The sequence below is a fragment of the Mirounga leonina genome, unplaced genomic scaffold (assembly GCF_011800145.1).
Source record: "Mirounga leonina isolate KUSES-001 unplaced genomic scaffold, KU_Mleo_1.0 Mir_115, whole genome shotgun sequence".
Lineage (NCBI taxonomy): Eukaryota > Metazoa > Chordata > Mammalia > Carnivora > Phocidae > Mirounga > Mirounga leonina.
In genome coordinates, this window is record NW_023270268.1 from 73,821,876 (window position 1) to 73,842,479 (window position 20,604).

Genomic DNA, 20,604 nt, shown 5'->3' on the forward strand with positions numbered 1-20,604 from the left:
AGGAAGGAAGGAAGGAAGGAAGGAAGGAAGGAAGGAAGGAAGGAAGGAAGGAAGGAAGGAAAGGAAGGAAGGAAGGAAGGAAGGAAGGAAGGAAGGAAGGAAGGAAGGAAGGGAAGGAAGGAAGGAAGGAAGGAAGAGAAAGAAAGAAAGAAAGAAAGAAAGAGAAAGAAAGAAAGAAAGAAAGAAAGAAAGAAAGAAAGAAAGAAAGAAAGAAAGAAAGAAAGAAAGATCTCTGGACTGTTAAAAAAAAAAAAAGGTATTAAGGGCTCTGGTGGCAGCCCTCAGGTTTGAAGTTTATGAAAGAATGTTAGCCCTGGGAATAAGCTGGAGGAGAGAGGCAAAACTTCAGTCCTGAAGGAATAGCAATACCAAACATAGTACCCAGAGGACTAAGGACTACAGATAGGCATAAGGTTAAAGCAAGGTCAGTTGATTATGGTTTATTGAAAGGATTTTAGGGGTGCCTGGGTGGTTCAGTGGTTAAGTGTCTGCCTTCGGCTCAGGTCAGGATCCCAAGGTCCTCTCCCTCGGGGTCTGTTTCTCCCTCTCCCACTTAACCTGTTTGTGTTCTCTCTCTTGCTGTCTCTCTCTGTCAAATAAATACTCTTAAAAAAAAAAAAGGATTTTAAAAAGAGATCAGTGTCTCAGTATCTTTATCTGTAAATTGGTGATAGTAGTAGTTTCTACCTCCATGTGTTTGTGAAGAAGGGGAAATGAATAAATATATGTGAAGCCTTTAAAATGATGTCTGGCAGGGGCGCCTGGGTGGATCAGTAGGTTAAGTGTCTGACTCTTGATTTTGGCTCAGGTCATGCTCTCAGAGTTGGGCATGGAGCCTCCTTGGGATTTTCTCTTTCCCCCTGCCCCTCCCCCACATATCTCTCTCTTGCCTTCTCTAAAAAAAAGTAATAAAATTAAATAAATAAAATTTTTAAAAAATGATGTCTAGCATATATGAAACCCTATGTAAGCATTAGCTATTATTATTCAAACCTTTCTATATAAAAGAAAGTATGTGGGGATGCCTGGGTGGCTCAGTCATTAAGGGTCTGCCTTCGGCTCAGGTCAGGATCCCAGAGTCCTGGGAACGAGCTCCACATCAGGCTCCCTGCTCAGCGGGAGGCTGGCTTCTCCCTCTCCCACTCTTCTTGCTTGTGTCCCCTCTCTTGCTGTCTCTCTGTCAAATAAATAAATAAAATGTTTTTTAAAAATGTAAAAAAAAAAAAAAAGAAAGTATGTGTATTTCAGTCTAAACCTGGCTTCTGGCTTTAGACCAAAAACTCCTTCAGCACAATGGCCTTTATTAATACCTACAGGTTGTCTATTGTTCCCATGTTATCTTGGATAATTTCCATATAATCAGTGTAGAGGGGCCCATAGACCACCATTTCCCCAGAGAAATAAACATTTCCATCACTCCACCCTGTGCATCAGAAATATTATTCTACCCACAGTCACAACAATTCATAGAAGAATTTATCCATTGGGAAATTCTTCCCAGAAGTAACCCAGTCTAATCAGAGGTAATTTAAAAAGGGGCCAGCAGGAGTGAGCTAGAAGTGAAAGGGACCAGTGTGGAATCTATCAAAATCCAGATGGCCTATGACGGCAGCATGGACAGGGGAGTAGTGCTGGGGGGAGAAACAAGTAATGAATCTGAGGTATATAGAAAAGTTAAAATCAGGGCAACCCTCTCGGGTCCCCTCCCTCTTCGGGAGCTTTGTACTATCACTTTACTATCGATCAATAAACTTTGCTTTATTGCCCACCAAAAACAAAACAAAAACAAAACAAAACAAAAGTTGGAATCAATAGAATTTGCTGAAGGATTGGATGTGGAATGTAAAGGAAAAGAATTTTCAAGAATGGCCTAGGTTTCTAGTGTGAACAGCTGTATGAATGAAGATACCAACACTCTGATGTGGAGAACACTGCTAAAGGAACAGGTGTGGGGGAGAGGAGTAGGAGTTTATTCTTGGTCATGCTGAGTGTAGAGTCTGAGACATTCGAGATGTACTATCAAGTGAAATGTTTGATACACGGTCTGGAGCTCAAAGGAGAAGTGTGGGTTGGAGATAAAATTGATGTACTAAAACACGAAAAGTGGTTATTTCTGGGTGATAAGCTTTTGTATCTTTTGTTTTATTCTTTGTACTTTTCTGCTTTTCTCAGGTTTTCAGCAATGAAAAAATTTTTTTCTAAATAGAGTTTTTAAAAAGAGTAAACTTTTCCCTGCACTTATAGCAAAGAGGAATACTCTTTCTCATAACTGGCATTAGTAACCTCAACAGAAAGGTCCCTAGAGTGGAGAAAGCCAAATTAGTTTAATGCTAATATCTCTTTGGCAATACCATATTTCTTTTACATGGGTCTACAGAGAACCTGCCATCTTCCAAACTGTAACTTGTTATCCCAAGTAGACTTATGCAACAGGAGTGGGTCCACAGTGCAGGTAGATGGTAGAGTTTGGTATTCAGGTGTCTCCCTGATAATTGAGGTGTTTTAAGAAGCCCAATAAAAAACAGTATTTTCCCCTCATCCTGGATGAACCAACTGATAAATAAAACAAAGAGTTAGAAGATGAGGGCCAAATATTTGTGTACTAGATGAGCTGGGGAGTCAAACCATATAATTAACAGATTATCCACCCAGTTGTGGCAACACTGAAACAGAGCCAGCCCCTACTCCCACCTTATCCCCAGAATTGCAAAACAGAAGGCACATGAGGGTAGCTAGCAACCAAAGGAAGAGGAGAGGAAGACTCTGGGTCATGCACACACAGTTTCTATCTCCTCACTCAGCATTTCCCCTGAGGCAGAATGGGGGGGGACGTAAAGATGGAGAAAAGCCAGGAGTGTAAGGCTAATCCTAAAAGTAAGGTGCAGTCACACTCACCAACACCCACTATGGGTTTCTGTATTTAGCATCAGGTTTATAAATCAAGCTCAATCATGTACAAGATGCTATCCATATGCATTTGGATTGAGTCTGAGTCCCTGATGACTAGCACTAATTCAACACCAGCTATTTTTAGCAGAAAGTGAATTTATTAGCACAATATTGGGTGTATAATTATTGTTTGGATCCTGGATTCAAAAAGAAAACAACACCCATATTCAAAGCAGCATTGTTCACAATAGTCAAAAGGTGGAAGCAACTCAACAGTTCATTGACAGATGAATGGATAAACAAGATGTGGTATTTACATAGAATGGAACATTATTCTGCCTGAAAAATGAAGGAAATCCTGTCATACACTGCAACATGGGTGAACTTTGAGGAAACTGCTAAATGGAATAAGCCAGTCATGAAAAGATAAATACTGCATGATTCCACTTACATGAGGTACCTAGCGTGGTCAAATTCATAGAGACAGAAAGTAGGAGGGTGGTTGCCAGGGGCTGGTGGGGAGGTGGAGATATATGAGTTAGTGTTTAATGGATACAGAGTTTCAGTTTTGCAGGATGAAAAGAGTTAAAGAGATTGGTGCACAACAATGTGAATATATTTAACATCACTAGACTCTACACTTAAAAATGGTTAACATGGTAGGGGCGCCTGGGTGGCTCAGTTGTTAAGCGTCTGCCTTTGGTTCAGGTCATGATCCCAGAGTCCTGGGATCGAGCCCTGCATCAGGCTCCCTGCTCCGAGGGGAGCCTGCTTCTCCCTCTCCCACTCCCCCTGCTTGTGTTCCCTCTCTCGTTGTGTCTTTCTCTGTCAAAAAAAAAAAATCTTTAAAAAAAAAAAAAGGTTAACATGGTAAAAAAAAAAAAAAAAAAAACCAGCAATAAGAACAACAAAAACAGCTAAAAGAAAGGAGTTTTCTTTCTAGTTTTAACACATTGGGAATATTGGGCACGGGTTATTCCAGAGTTCCAAAAGTATTAACACCAAATGTCACATGTTTCAAAATATCCTTAGATGAAACACTATTGAATATGGACTTGGGTTTGAAATAGAAAATTAATCAAACTTGAGTCCTGGGATATTTGAGATGATCTAAGATATTTTCTTTTTTTTTTTTTAAGATTTTATTTATTTATTTGATAGAGAGAGGCACAGCAGGAGAGGGAACACAAGCAGGGGGAGTGGGAGAGGGAGAAGCAGACTTCCAGCAGAGCAGGGAGCCCCATGCAGGGCTCCATCCCAGGACCCTGGGATCATGACCTGAGCCGAAGGCAGACAAGCTTAAAAAGACTGAGCCACCCAGGTGCCCCGATATTTTCAATTATGTGTGAATTCATCTAGCACAAAAGTGGTATTAAAGGTTTGATTACATTGCCTAAAAAAAAAAACGTAGCTATAAAAGACGTTTTAAGGACTAAGGAAAATTTGAACATGAACTGTACTCAGTGATTTTATATCAAGGTTATGTTTCTTGCATATGATAATGGCATTGTGGCTATGTAGGACAACATCCTTGTACTCAGGAAATACATGTGGTTTTTAGAGTGAAGCATCATCATGCCACCACTTACTTTCCAATGGTTCAGTGAAAGAGAGAAATAAAGCAGAGTATATGCAAGCTCATCATACTATACTTTTTTTTAAGGTTTTATTTTTTTTTAAGATTTTATTTATTTATTTATTTATCTGACAGAGAGTGAGAGAGAGAGCACAAGCAGGGGGAGTGGAGGCTAGAGGGAGAAGCAGGCTTCCCTCAGAGCAGGGATCATGACCTGAGCTGAAGGCAGACACTTAACCAACTGAAACTCCCAGGCTTTCCAAGGTTTTATTTTTAAGCAATCTCCACACCCAACATGGGGCTCAAACTCACAATCCCGAGATCAAGAGTCACACACTCCACCGACTGAGCCAGCCAGGCGCCCCATATTCTTTTATATTTTAAATTTGAAATGTTTGGATCCTTTTGTAGTTCATAAGCATGATGACTGGTTGTTCACACCACTGTGACATGTGCCTTCCTCAAACCTGTTACGACCTTGGCACATTACCCATCTGATGTGAAAAAATAATAATTAATTAACTAATTAAAAACGTTGGAGGGTATATGGGGAGGACAAAATCTCCAGCTCAGAAGGAGAACAAGGCTTGAAAGACGCAGTTAAGAACAGGCTGAAAATCTCTGTGAAGGATCAGCCCGGTGAGGATACCACTTTCCTCACCCCCAAGCATGAGATGCTGCAGCGTTCAGCACTAATATTGCTGGTACAGGGCACGGGGATGCCACCCCTACACCCATGCCATCACTTCCCCCAAGGACTCGGCCTCACAACAAACTCCAAATGAGTAAGTAAGTCTAGCAGAGATGGTCACCTCTGGATGTACCATTAGAATTAAAGTGTGACCCAATTAGCTGACTATAAGAAGACAAGGCATAGCTTGGGGCAGAGGAGTTGGGGGACGGGGACTTCCAATCAATCTCATTCTGAAACAGCCAGGTGGCCTTCTCACCCTTAAGACACTTCATCCAGGGTAAAGAAATGTGATCAAGTCTGAAGTTTCAAGCTACAGAATTTCAATACACCTTTAGATGACAGATGAAAAATAAGAAAAACACTGGGTTAATAAAATTTACTTTTTCTACCTCTCCATTTCAAGGGAAGTTTTCATGTCTACCTCTGGGTGTATTATCCACGTTATCCAGAGATTTCTGAATTAACTTAAGTTCTTCTAGCCTTAACATACTGGAAACCTCTACAATAAATATCCAGTAGCTGTTATCTTTTTTTTAGATTTATTTATTTTAGAAAGAGAGAGAGTGTGAGAGAGTGCAGTGGGGGAGGGGCAGAGGGAAAGAGAAAATCTCAAGCAGACAAACCACTGAGTGCGGAGCCTGACGTGGGGCTCAATCTCACAACCCTGAGATCATGACCTGAGCTGAAACCAAGAGTCAGACCCTTAACTGACAGAGTCACCCAGGCACCCCAGCTCTTACCTTTTATGATTCTTTAAATATATATAGACATATTTTAACACATTCCAAAGCCATTTAGGAAGGACTTTTGTACAATCCCCAATTTGGGTTAACAACACTGCTGCTCAGCACTATGGATATATATACATGAAAAGAGAAAATATTATTAAATGTGCCCTATATAACCAATAGTCTTCTATAACATAGTTAATCATCATATCAACTCTTCCAAGTACAGATATGACAAGAGATGTTGAGGGGGCACACAAAGTAAAGTTCCCTGCTCATCTGTGTACCTCACATTGCCACTTTGTAAAATGCCTCCTTCAGCATGGTGTGTAAGAAAGGGAAGGTGTATTAACCAGTTCAAACTGGGGACTGGAAAATTTAGCTATCACTTTCTCAGAGGGATAATTGGGATTTTGAGTTTTTATACCTGGAGAAAGGATCCCGGTGTGGAGAGAGAGTCAGGAGATCCGTCATTCCATTCTAAAGGTCTAGGGGCTCTGCTTGAGCAGGAAAGAAGACCACTGGAAAGGGCCAAACTCTAGAGTAAGAAAGACCTGAATTTTAATCCCAGTTATTGCATTTCCCACAGTGTGGCCTTGGGCAATTTGCTTAACTTTGCAGATCTGCAGATTCTTTATCTATAAGGATTACCCATCTCATAGCATTGTTGTGGTTATTGAAGGACAGCTCATTATGTAAAGTCCTCAGCACTGCACCTGACATGCTGTAGTGCTAAATAAATAGCAACTATTATTAAATAACGAAAGTTTCAAAACCTAAGCAAAGAAGAGCAGAGACATAAATTCCCTCCAGACATGAGAACCATCCTGGCCACTGACTGACATGTAAATCATGTCTAACCCTCTCAAAATAACCGACCATAACGGAAAGTCATTTCTATGTCTAAATTGGACAAGGTACACCCCTTTCACCGAGCTGCCCCTTTCTCCACCGGCTCTGTCCTGGGTCGTCGACAGGTCTGAGATGACACTGACAATGGGGAGTTGAAACAGGTCCTTTTCCAGAATTTAAGTATAAGCTTAAACAATTTGCATTAAATGTCAAGCATGGTCCAGCCACTGTGCTGGAAACTAGGAAATACAGAGGTAACTAAATATTCCCCAGCCTGCCCTCAAGGAGCTCCCAGAGTAATGAAGCCAACATGTGAACAGGAAAACTGAATGGCATATAGAACGTACAGGCTACTGTGAGAAAATAAAGCATCCTAAGTTTTATGAAGCCTTTTGACCCAATCTTTATATATTTTCAACATTTTATTCTGTTCTGCACTTTATTTGCCTTAACAATTAAACACTCAGAAAATAGGCTTAAGTCCAATGTACATTCAAATGAGAAAACAAAATTCACCACTTTCGGTTTGCTTAAGAGTTGCCATTTTTAGGGCGCCTGGGTGGCTCAGTTGGTTAAGCATCTGACTTCGGCTCAGGTCATGATCTCGGGGTCCTGGGATCCACCCCCACCTTGGGCTCCGTGCTCAGCAGGGAGTCTGCTTCTCCCTCTCCCTCTCCCTGTAAACTTACCCCTGCTCGTCCTCTCTCCCTCTCAAATAAATAAATAAAATCTTTAAAAAAGAAAAAAGAGTTGCCATCTTTGTTTCGATTGTGCTAAATTTGTCAGCTCTGATTCTTGTCGCTAGCATCAGAGGAAAGGTATCTATTACAGTCTGGAGAAGGCTATGCCAGAAAAGATCTCTCTGCTACACTCTCTGTGAGAGTCATACTGGGGATCACAACTTTCAACATATGAATTTTGTGGGGATACAATTCAGTCCATAGCATTGTTCTCTGGTCCCCCCAAATCCATGTCCTTATTGCATACCAAATACATTTATTCCTTCCCAACAACCCCCAAAGTCTCAACTCATTCCAGCATCTAAGTCTAAAGTCCAAATTCTCATCTAAATATCTGAATCAGTTATAGGTGAGACTAGAATTGTGATTCATCCTGAGGCAAAATTCTTTTCCAGCTATGAGCCTGTGAAATCAAACAAGTTACATGCTTCGAAAACACACGAGTAGGTCAGGCATAGGATAGACATTCCCATTCCAAGAGGAATAGGAAAAAAAGAAGGAATGATAGGTTTCAAGTAAGTACAAAACCCAGCATGGTAAATTCCATCAGATCTTCAGTCTTGAGAATAATCCTCTTTGGCTCAATGCCTGGCCTTCCGGACCCACTGGGGCAGCGGCCCCACCCTGCAGTTCTACCAGGCCAGGGTCGTGCCCTCAAGGCTCTGCCAGCAGCAAACCTGCCCCCTAGGCTCCAGTTATTTTAACAGAATTTAAAATAGACAATGTTTAACTAGGTAATAAAGAATTGTTAACTAAGTAATTGAAAAGGCAAAAAGAACACTAAGCTTTCACAGGTAGCAAGAGCGGGAAGCAGTTCATAGGGCTGGGGGAACAAAGGGAAGAGGTTGTAATTAAAACTTAGAAGCTTGGAAGAGAGTCCCTGAAAAGGGGTGCCAGCCACCTGAGCTGGTGTCTCTGCAGGGATATAATGAGTTTGCCTTTGCAAGCTGGTAAAACCTCAAACTAGATCCTACTGAATATTATTTGCTAGGGCTGCCATAACAACGTACCACAGACTGGGTGACTTAACAAAAATCTACTGTCTCACAGGTCTGGAAGCTGAAAGTCCAAAACTAAGCTGTCAGCAGGGAGGGTTCTTTCTGAAAGCTGTGAAGAAAAGAGCTGTTCCAGCCCTCTATCCTTGGCTTGTAGACAGCCATCTTCCCTCTATGTCTCTTCACATTGTCTTCCTCTAAGCATATCTTCCTATAAAGACAGTCAAGCGCCTGGGTGGCTCAGTCATTTGGGCAGCTGCCTTCGGCTCAGGTCATGATCCAAGACGGAGTCCCGCATCGGGCTCCCTGCTCTGTAGGGAGTCTGCTTCTCCCTCTGACCCTCCCCCATCTCGTGCTCTCTCTCTCTAATAAATAAATAAAATCTTTAAAAAAAAAGAGAGAGATCAGTCATAGTGAATTAGGGCCCACCCTAAGGAATGCATGTTAACTTGATTACCTCTTTATTTTTTTTTAAGATTTTATTTATTTATTTATTTATTTATTTATTTATCTATTTATTTATTTGAGGGCAGGGGAGGAGCAGACAGAGAGGGACAAGCAGACTCCGCACTGAGAACAGAGCCTGATGCAGGGCTCTACCCGGCAACCCTGTGACCATGACCTGAGCTGAAACCAAGAGTCACTGTCCAACTGACAGAGCCACCCAGGTGCCCCTTGATTACCTCTTTAAAGATCCTATCTCCAAATAAGGTCACATTCTGGGGTACTGAGGGTTAGAACTACAACATATGAATTTTAGGGGACACAGCTGAACCAGTAACAACCTGCTTCTGGAATGAACTGGCTCTGGTGGAATGAAGAAGCAGCATTGCTGGACACTGGTGACAGGAACAGGAAGCCAACCAGAAGAAAAACCAGAAGCAAAGAGGAAAGAGTAAATCTCTTCTTCCTCACCTTGCCACACAGTCTCCCTCTAATGTTGCTTATTGATAGAGCCTAAAAGGAAGCAGCTGACAAAGGAAAAATGTGGTTGGCAGAGCCCCAGTCCCTGCATCACAAAGCAGAATACAGAATTGTGGGTTTGAAACTGAGAGCCAATAGGTTAATAACTGGCACAGTGCCGAATAATTGTGAGTTATTCTTCTTCATCACTAGCATCAGAGCATTTATTTTCATTTTCCATATATTTTTATAATATAATAAGAAAAAGTTGCAATAAAATATTTACCTGAACAAACATACTGGCTACGCTGCTAAAGCTGTCCTGACGGCTGGTGGGCTGGGACATCACCATGCCGCAGCTCACATTCATTTGTTCACTGACACAGGACACTGAATCAGGGGCCTTCCTATGGGAGGCCAAGGTGTAATGTGTATGGTGTATAAACTAAACTAAAGGGGTGCCTGGGTGGCTCAGTCATTAAGCGTCTGCCTTCGGCTCAGGTCATGATCCCAGGGTCCTGGGATCAAGCCCCGCATCCCTGCTCTGCTGGAAGCCTGCTTCTCCCTCCCCCACTCCCCCTGCTTGTGCTCCCTCTCTCGCTGTGTCTCTCTGTCAAATAAATAAATAAAATCTTAAAAAAAAATAAACTAAACTAAAAATTTGGAATCTAAGTTGTCAGCAAGTGTTTTTCTCCATTTTATGGCTGAGAAGATGAACATTCAGAAGGAGAAGTTGTTTGACCAAGGTCACACAGCTAATAAGTGACAGAGCATTGATTTGAACTGAGGTCTGATTCTCTGTACCTCAATTTCTTTATCTGCCAAATGAAGATAATAATATCTATCCAATAGAGTTGTTTATGAGGATTAGATGAGATAATATGTATAATCTGCATAACACAGACACAGGCTGGCATGTACTAAGATTTTTTTAAAAAGTTGGCCAAGGGGCGCCTGGATGGCACAGTCGGTTAAGCATCTGACTCCAGTTTCGGCTCAGGTCACGGTCTCACGGTCCTGGGATCAAGCTCTGTGTCTGAGTCCCCACTTGGGATTCTCTCTCTCCTTCTCCCTCTGCCCTTCCCACTGGTGCTGTCTCTCTCTCTTTCTCTAAAATAAATAAATAAAATCTTTAAAAAATAAATAAATAAAAATTTTAAAACAAAAAAAATTTAAAAGTTGGCCAAGTCTGGGGCTTTTTCTACCATACCAGGTTATCCTATTCCATGCACCGCTCAAAACTTCACAGTATTTGGAGAATAGAACTGTAAAGAATCAAGATGGGGTTGGGAATAAAATTCCTTAAAAATTTTTTTATTATAATGTATTTGCTATCAAATCTTTCTGAGGGCAATCATCCATTTTGGACTCCCACAAACCATAGACAAATATTTATTGAGGACCAGCCACAGGGTAATTACTGAAGATACAACACTGAGACACAGAGAACCCCACCGTCAGGTGTCTCATCAACTACTTGAGGACTTAGTCAAGCAATGACAACACACAATCCGGACCATGATCAACAATATCCAGTATAGGAGCCTATAGCAGGGAAAACCGATGAAGAATTGAGGAAGTCAGAAAAAGCTTTCAGAAAGTCACATTTAAGCTGAAATCTGAAGAACAAATAGGAGATTGGTATGCATTTCAAACATAAGGGAAAACAGGAGAAAAAGCCACAGCAGAAGAGAGCAAGGAATATTCAAAGAACTGTATGAAGCTGACTGTGGCATGGAAATTGGGGTGGGCAACAGATGAGCTGGACAGACTCCAGGACCTATTCCTGAAGGACTTTGTGAGCCACTAAACCCTGAACATTAATTGGAGGCAGCATAGGACTACTGTAGGGTTTTAGCAAGTGAGGGACAGTTAGATGTGCACTTGATGAAGATCAGCTTGTATGCCACGTGGAAAATGGCTTGGAGTGAGGTAAGAAAGGAGGTAGGGAAATCAGAAAGTTGCTACCTGCCAGCAAGCCAGGTAAGAGATGATGGAGGTCTGAGGGAAGTGTTCCTAGGTATGCAGAAAAATGAATGGATTCAAGTAGCATTTAGGATGGAACTGGAGGGTATTATGCTGAGCGAAGTAAGTCAATCAGAGAAAGACATGTATCATATGACCTCACTGATATGAGGAATTCTTAATCTCAGGAAACAAACTGAGTGTTGCTGGAGTGGTGGGGGGTGGGAGGGATGGGGTGACTGGGTGATAGACATTGGGGAGGGTATGTGCTATGGTGAGTGCTGTGAATTGTGTAAGACCGATGAATCACAGACCTGTACCTCTGAAACAAATAATACATTATATGTTTAAAAAAAAAAAAAAAAGAAGATAGCAGGAAGGGAAAGATGAAGGGGGGGAAATCGAAGGGGGAGACAAACCATGAGAGACTATGGACTCTGAGAAACAAACTGAGGGTTCTAGAGGGGAGGAGGGTGGGGGGATGGGTTAGCCTGGTGATGGGTATTAAAGAGGGCACGTACTGCATGGAGCACTGGGTGTTATAAGCAAACAATGAATCATGGAACGCTACATCAAAACTAATGATGTAATGTATGGTGATTAACATAACATAATAAAAAAATAAAAAATAAATAAAAGGTAGAGCCTAGGGGCGCCTGGGTGGCTCAGTCATTAAGCGTCTGCCTGCTTCTCCCTCTCCCACTCCCCCTGCTTCTGTTCCCTCTCTCGCTGTGTCTCTGTCAAATAAATAAATAAAATCTTTAAAAAAAAATAAAAGGTAGGGCCTAATGAATTGTTGAACACTACATCAAAAACTAATGATGTACTATATGCTGGCTAACTGAACATAAAAAAAGAAAGAAAGAAAGAAAAACAAATAAATAAATGAAGTGTATTCCAGATATAAAATAAATAAATAAATAAATAAATGGTAGAGCCATCTTTTATCAGAACCGCCAACAAGGGCCACATTTGCACCAAAACCATGAAAAAGATAGCCTGGGTCATCACTGAGAAGTACTACTCGTGCTTGGGCAATGCCGTCCCCACCAACGTGTGTGATGGAGAGTGCCATAATTCCCAGCAAGAAGTTCTGCAACCAGATAGCAGCCTTTGCCACACATGAGTTGAAGCAGATTCAGAGAGGCTCGGCAAGAGGTATCTCCATCAAGCTACAGCAGGAGGAGACAGAAAGCAGAGATAATTGTGTGCCTGAGGTCTCAGCCCTGGATCAGGAGATCACTGAAGTAGAGCCTGACACTAAGGAAATGTTGAAATTCTTGGGCTCTGGTAGTATATCCAACCTGCAGGTCACTCAGCCTACAGTTGGGATAAATCTCAAATACCATGTGGAGCTGTTTGAATCTTTCTGCTGTGTTGTAAATCTTCAATAATCCTTGGACAACAAAAAGCAAATCCATAAGAACTAAAAAAAATGAAAGAGCCAACAGGATTTGGTAGGGGACTAGAAGTAAGGAGTGAGGGGCAAAAGAAAAGAAGAAAAAAGAGAAATAAAGGAAAATGCTCAGGTTTCTTCTTTGGGCAACTAGATGGCTGGTGATAACCTTTACCAGGACAGGGGGCACAAAGGCAGAGCAGGTTTAAGGCAGAAGCTGATGGGCTTAGGTTTAGGTTTAGGGTTGAGTTTAAAGTGTACAAGGGTCATCCAGATGGAGATGATCTGTAGGTAACAGCAAACCATCACATCTTTTTCCATTTCAACTGTGGACCACAGTCCTGCCTCCCCAAGCAGCAGAGCTGTCTATGAACCAACCAATAAGTGCCTTGAGTAACACCTGCTATCTAGAGTATTATTAGCCTCTTGTTTTAATAACCAATACATTTAAATTTTCTTCCCCTCCAAAATGCATCCTAAGTGAGAACAGGATGTGGGTGTAACCAACAGATAATTATATACATACTATGAAAGCTGTTTAAAATGAGACCATTCTTATTCAATTGATAGAAACTTTCAAACCCAAATCAAATTTTTGCTCTTTATTTTGCTACCACCAACAAGGATGGAGGGTCCATTTTTTGTAAAGTCATCCTGTCATATTGTTCTTCACAAAAACTAAACATTAAGGAATGGAACACAAGTTATTTGAATTTTATTCTTGAAAAGAAAATCCTAAACTTCACAACATCAAATCAGATTTCTTAATCTGAGAATGTAGCCAGTTTAGAATCAGAAAACATTATAGCTAGAACATTTAAATAAGTGGCTATTTTTCATTCAGAAATCCCTACATACAAGGTTCTTTTCAACAAATTTTGGCCAGTGTTGGAAGATATGTAAGTGTAGTTCTGGTCTCCTCCACAAGGGTCAAGTAGCAGCTGCAGGGGAGGAAATGGTGAAGTTTTTTCAGGTGTAAGCTTCTCCCAGGTGGGAGCTGCTTTCCATGGAAGGAGGGATGGCCAACCCCAGGACAGAACCTCTAGTGGGACTACAACTTTGAAGACTGAGAAAAGCCACAGCCCACCTAATCGAAAGGAACCATATGTATTGAGAGGGATTGAAAAAGTCCACTTCCTCCAGGAAGCCTTCCTTCATCCTACTCAGACTGGTTTAGATGTGTGCTAAATTTGCTCACATAGAATCCTGGGCATTTCTGCCACAGCACTTGACACCCCTTATTAGAAACATCTGTTCCAGTGACCATTCCTGTACTACACACACTGATGTGCAATGTGAGGACAGAAACTATGTCTTGGATAATTGTATCTCCCTAGTGTCAGGCACAGTAGATATTCAGTAAAATCTGATTAAAAAAATAGTGAATGCCCTACACACATTTCTCAGGCAGCTCTATCATCAATAAAGACACTTGAATGTTTAGAGTTAAATACAAATAAGCATGTAATTTTATAAAATCTTATTGATTCTTAGCTCTTCTACTAACACAAAACCCAGCTCCCTGAAGTTATGTTTAAGAAGGTCTTGTTTTAGGGGCGCCTGGGTGGCTCAGTCGTTAAGCGTCTGCCTTCGGCTCAGGTCATGATCCCAGGGTCCTGGGATCGAGCCCCACATCGGGCTCCCTGCTCCGCAGAGAGCCTGCTTCTCCCTCTCCCCCTCCCCCTGCTTGTGTTCCCTCTCTCGCTGTCTCTCTGTCAAATAAATAAATAAAATCTTTTAAAAAAAAAAAAAGGTCTTGTTTTAAATGTGCCCCCAAATAAATGTGGTTTTGTTTTCAGTCAGCCACTGCATGAAATTTGTCTTTTCTCCTCTGTCCTCATCCACCTCCACAGGGTACCATTCATACCTCATTTAATTCAAATATATTTATCCAGTGCACACTCTATGGCAAGCACTGTGCTTAAAGCAGTATATGCAGCATTGAACATGATAGAACTAGGCTCATGCCCTCATAGAGCTTATAGTCTGGTGTCCACCACTCACCTTCAAAACTAACGAGTCTGAGAATGCCACATGGGCATAATATATTTTTATCTTTAAGCTCTTGAAAACATAATACACTGATAAGGCAAGCCCAGGCTAATTCAGGAACATCTGGAGGCTTGCTGTCTAGAGTTAAATAACAAGTCTGCTTAAGTATTTTAATTTTCCCAAGGCAACTGAGAACTGATCAGTCCATAGGGATCCATTCTGAGGCACATCCAAATTTCCTTTTGCCTGCCTTCAACATGGGCACCTGGACAGGCATATCCCACCCTGACTGCCATCTCAGAATAGCCAAAGGGAGATTAACGATGTCATGCAGCATCATGCCTGCTCATACCTCAGTTGCCTGCTTATGAGACACCCTTGTGTGAATTAGGGAAAGGCACCCCCTCTGGGCAGATGCATTAGGAAAAGAGGCATCCCTTCCTCCCCAGCAGATGTAGCCCCACTCAGGGGTGCACAGCTGGATAGGAGGAACTCAGCCAGGATTTCAATCCCAGCCCCCTCAACATAGTTCCAGGCCAAAGCCCTGCTACCAGCTCCCTGGCCCATGCCCTGGGTGCAAAATGCATTAGTGCGTTTATATTGTATGTGTTTTAAATTATCCTTATAACTAAGGAAAACAATTTTTCTGTGAAGTTACTGAACTATATGGAAATTCCTTCCTAAAACCCAGCAGCAACCATAGTAACTTTAAACATGATTCAAAGGCATTAAACTTTTTCCAAGAATGCACCTTATTTCTGCCAAATAACTCTGTAACTCTTCAAAACCTGTGACTTCAACTGAGCTCTGGGCAATTCAGAAATGGAAAATGAGCACAGTCTCCAGCCGTGTGGTTTAGGACTAAAGCCTTGCACGTCCCTGGACAAATATCAAGGTCAGTGTTCCCACAACTTGCCAAAGTCGTATCACTAAGGAAGTGCAGTCTAATAGTTTTTGAGTCTTTCAGAGTTTAGATTCTCAATAAGTCATTTTTCTCAAGTAGCAAGTCAAGAAATCCCCTCGTCCTAGTCATATATTATATTAAAATAACCCACTCCCTGTACCCTTTGGGTTCAGCTACTTCCAAATAAACTGTAAACTAGTAACAGTTCAAAGCACAAGCATAAGGAAAACACACAAACTTAGTCATTTGTTCCATCACATCATTCAATAAACCTCACTTGAAATGTGGCCCTCATGGCAGCTGGGGTAGCCATGCCCCTTTGAGATCTAGATAGGACTGGTTCAAATCCCAATCTGAGTCTTGTGGAAAGTCCAGGCTCTCCTGAGATTTCTGCAAACGGAACAGGGCAGTGCTCACAGCCCCTTCAGCTGATTCCCAGCAGCCCTGGCCATCCATTCTGCCCCCCTGGGCTTGTTTTTTATCCTGGCCCTGGTGTGATTCACTTAGGACCAGCACTTTCACATGGGACCCCAAGACGTGAACACAAGGCTGCCATGGGGAGACATTACAGGGCTGCCCTACATCAACCGACACTCACGTAGACAACTTGTTCTCAAAGGTCTCTCGGACACTCAGCACTGGGCATATCTCACTACCCACACCTAGCCTGGGATATCCTGGCCTTGCTCACGCCTCTCCCTCCTTCTCCTCTCCCCCCTTTCCTGTCACCACCACACCCTACGTCCAGATTTTCCACACAATTTGAGGTGAGCCATTCAGCCCCTCCTTCCCAAGTCACCCTAGCCCCAACTTCAAGTAAACCCTTCAAGGGGCTCAGCTGAACAAACAGGCCATGTACTCTTTCAACAGAGGCCTTGACTTACAGTTGTTTTTTTTTAACAATATTCACCATTCTTGAAGATAGCTGTGATTTCAAAGAGCCATTTCTCTTTGCTTTTGCTTTTCTAATAAATGATGCAATGGAAATCAGGTAGTTGAACCTCCTTCTTCAGCTTGAATAAACAGTGGAAACCTTTTTTCCCCTCCCTTTAATTGCAGGTGTTTGGTCTATGGTCAATGCATTCAAATTTTCCAAGCTTAGAATAAGGTTCCCAAATCACTAACTGGCAGGTGGTTTAGACTTACTGGTTTATTGAGCTAGCTACTTAGGCTTAAAGACAGAAAGAGTTTTAGTATAAAATCTCGTTCAGCCCATGGTCCAAAATCTGACAGGCCCATTCAGTTGATAAGCTCTGTGTTAGGGAGCCTGTCTCAGTGGCTCATGCCCGCCTCGATATTCAATGGGTTACTCAAGGCAAAGGACGGGCCTAGTTTACTTTTGTGGCTCCTTTGGCTGACAGTCATTTTGCTTTTTCCTCCAATTCTTCTCTGCTATCCCTACTCAAACATCAAAAGCAGAAAGGAGGCAGATTCTGATTTTCTACATTCTCTGAAAAAATGAAAAGGAACACTCTCTTACCTTGTCTGAGTGTATAGTCATACACATACATATGCATATATGTGTATGTTTGTGTATATACATTTTTTCATAGACTCCTAGAGCTCATCATAGTAATACCAAACCCTGACAGCATATTAGAATTACCTCAAGAGCTTTTCTAAAAAGACATGTGCTACTATGGAAAGAGCCAAGATGTCCATCAACAGATGAATGGATAAAGAAGATGTGGTATATAAACACAATGGAATATTATGCAGCCATCAAAAAAAGAAATCTTGCCATTTGCAATGGCATGGATGGAACTAGAGGGTATTATGCTGAGTGAAATAAGTCAATCAGAGAAAGACAAGTATCATATGATCTCACTGATATGAGGAATTCTTAATCTCAGGAAACAAACTGAGTGTTGCTGGAGTGGTGGGGGGTGGGATAGATGGGGCGGCTGGATGATAGACATTGGGGAGGGTATGTGCTATGGTGAGCACTTTGAATTGTGTAAGACCGATGAATCACAGACCTGTACCTCTGAAACAAATAATACATTATGTTAAAAAAAAGAAGATAGTGGAAGGATAAAATGAAGGGGGGGGAATCGGAGGGGGAGCTGAACCATGAGAGACCATGGACTCTGAGAAACAAACTGAGGGTTCTAGAGGGGAGGAGGGTGGGGGGATGGGTTAGCTTGGTGATGGGTATCAAAGAGGGCACGTACTGCATGGAGAACTGGGTGTTATACGCAAACAATGAATCATGGAACACTACATCAAAAATGAAACAAGACGAAACCAGAGAGGGAGACAAACCATAAGAGACTCTTAATCTCAGAAAACAAACTGAGGGTTGCTGGAGTGGTGGGGGGTGGGAGGGATGGGGTGGCTGGATGATAGACATTGGGGAGGGTATGTGCTATAGTGAGCGCTGTGAATTGTGTAAGACCGATGAATCACAGACCTGTACCTCTGAAACAAATAATACATTATACGTTTAAAAAAAAAAAAAAAGAAGATAGTAGGAAGGGAAAAATGAAGGGGGGGAAATCGGAGGGGGAGACGAACCATGAGAGACTATGGACTCTGAGAAACAAACAGGGTTTTAGAGGGGAGGGGGGTGGGGGGGATGGGTTAGCCCAGGTGATGGGTATTAAGGAGGGCACGTATTGAATGGAGCACTGGGTGTTATACGCAAACAATGAATCATGGAACACTACATCAGAAACTTAACGATGTAATGTATGGTGATTAACATAATAAAATAAAATTTTAAAAATAAATAAATAAATAAAAAGACTGTGCTTTGGCCCATATCAGGCCAATTTTATCATTGGAAGTAGGGCCTGGGCACATGTAGCTTCTTTGAGTCCTTTTCAAACTCCCAAGATTCTGAGGTAGAGCCAGGACTGAGAATTCTGTAGAGGTGTTCTAAGCCCTAGCTATTCAAGTCTGAATGGTAAAGCAGCATCACCCCCTTCTACTCAATCAGCATCTGCATTTCTTTAAGATCCCAATACTCTACCTGCACGCCACCATTTGAGAAGCACAGCTCTGGTTGCTCTCTCATTTGATCATGAGGCCCCAAGAGACTAGTGACTTCAGGGGTCATTCTGTCAACTGGAGACTCAAATGAGACCCTACTAGACCCTTTATTTCCATTACATTAGTATTTTTCAGATTTAACCAATAGTTAAGTAGTCCTCAAAATGTGTGTAATATAGTCTTTCTCAAGTTTATCACAGCTCTCTCTGACTTGTCTCTATTTTTTTTAAGCATCAAGTTTAAAAAAAACATTTAAGACTTTCAGAGTCTTCCTTTTCTGCTAGTAGAGGACCAAACGATTAGATGACATGACAAAAAATATTTCAGAAAGACATGGTGGAGCGGTTGCGGAGAAAAAATGGAAGGCATTTAACCAAATACCAGCACCTGAGCTGTGAATTATCAGGTTGCAGATGCCACACTGACGTTGATAGGACAGACGTTGCCTGTAAGCTAGCAAGGCTGTATCCTGTGACAAATCAGAACTCAGCATAGGGAAGACACCAAAGCCTTCATCTTGCATCTGAGAAAGAACACCTAAAAGAGGGGAGGTTGTTCATAAGCTTGCAAATTTCACCTTTCCTGTGAGAACAGTCCACGTTATGGACAAAGGAAATGAGCAAAATTCCACAGATCCATATAAGACAAGGTTTTACAGTCAGGATGGCCAACTATATGAGGAATCCCATCAATCCTACAGCCCTAGGAACTTGCAGGATTCCCCTTCCACCAGGTTCCTGGCTCCACATTCCATCTGTGCACCCTGAACAGCTACTTCAAGCCCTCACACCCACCCCCCAGAATCACACAGGCTCCACGGGAAGAGGAGACTCCCTCACAAACTTGAACCAGTCTCCTTGACCCAGTCCTCATGCTTTCTTCCATTCTGATTATGCTACTTGTTTGGGAGATGATTTTGATTCTCCACCCTGGTCACGTGGGCTCAGGCTGCTTCAAGCAAACAGCTTTCCCCCATCTGACTGGCCTATGACCCTTGTGTCCTGGAATGGGCTGACTGACCCTCCAGTCCTGAGAACGGCATCAGACCATCAGGAATCCACAGGCTCAGGCCCAGGAGCACTTGCTCCTCCCTGGTTCCCTTGTCCTAGTCCCTTAAAACTCCTAGCAATTCCACACCCCAAGGCTGCTGACAGAGCCCTGAAAAGAGGCCTCATCCCCATAGGCTGAGCACTGTCCCAGGGCAACTTCTTGCCCTGATGTCTTTGCTGAGGTATTTTCTGGCACATTAATGCAGCTGCTTAGCTTCTCCATGTAGTTTGTGCTTTCACGACTGTGACTCTCCAGAGAGACAGAATGAGTGGTGTTTTGGTTCCCTGCCTGATGAAAGTGATCCACATCCAAGGACACATTCTGCACTGCTTTTCCAGCTATCTCTGGCAAAGATGGACTCAACAGCAGAAAACACCACTGCTAATAGCAAGGATTACAGAAGAGAGACTCTGCAACTCTGAGAAGTCATGCTATCAGGGCAAACGCCCCTCTGCAAAGACATGGAGAAATTCTCTTCCAGCTCCTTGGATGCCTGTTCTCAGGAAGCCAGCTGGAAGCCAGGCCGTTTGGGGGGCAGCACCAGGGAAGGAGGCAGCAGCTGTTACAGGGTAATTAAAGTCAGGCAAAATGCAGAGGCGGCCAGAAAGCTGATGTGAGGTCAGGCAGGACATGGATCAGCTCAGGCCTGTAGCTGCTTAGAGGACGACAAACAGGAATGGCTCATCTAAGCACTGTCCAAAGACAATAAAACTCTAACTGAAAGGTTCTGACAAGTCTTCCTTCATAGAACCACCACCAGATCCATTCTCTCACTCTGAAGTTCTTCTACTGGGGCTCCTTCCGGAAGGTTGAAGAATCTGTTTCTTGTTAGATGATTTGACTAACAGGAAATTATTTCCCTAGTTTGTGCCACACTGAATGGATGGATGGATGGATGGATGGGTGGGTGGGTGGATGGATGGATG

General features: G+C 42.4%; 1 non-coding gene across 1 annotated transcript; it reads left to right on the forward strand.

Moving 5' to 3' along the window:
- Positions 1-4,864: 4,864 nt before the first annotated feature.
- Positions 4,865-4,965, forward strand: LOC118007210. Its single transcript, XR_004678335.1, has one exon. It is a non-coding gene; the product is annotated as a small nucleolar RNA U13 (small nucleolar RNA).
- The last annotated feature ends 15,639 nt before the right edge of the window (positions 4,966-20,604 follow it).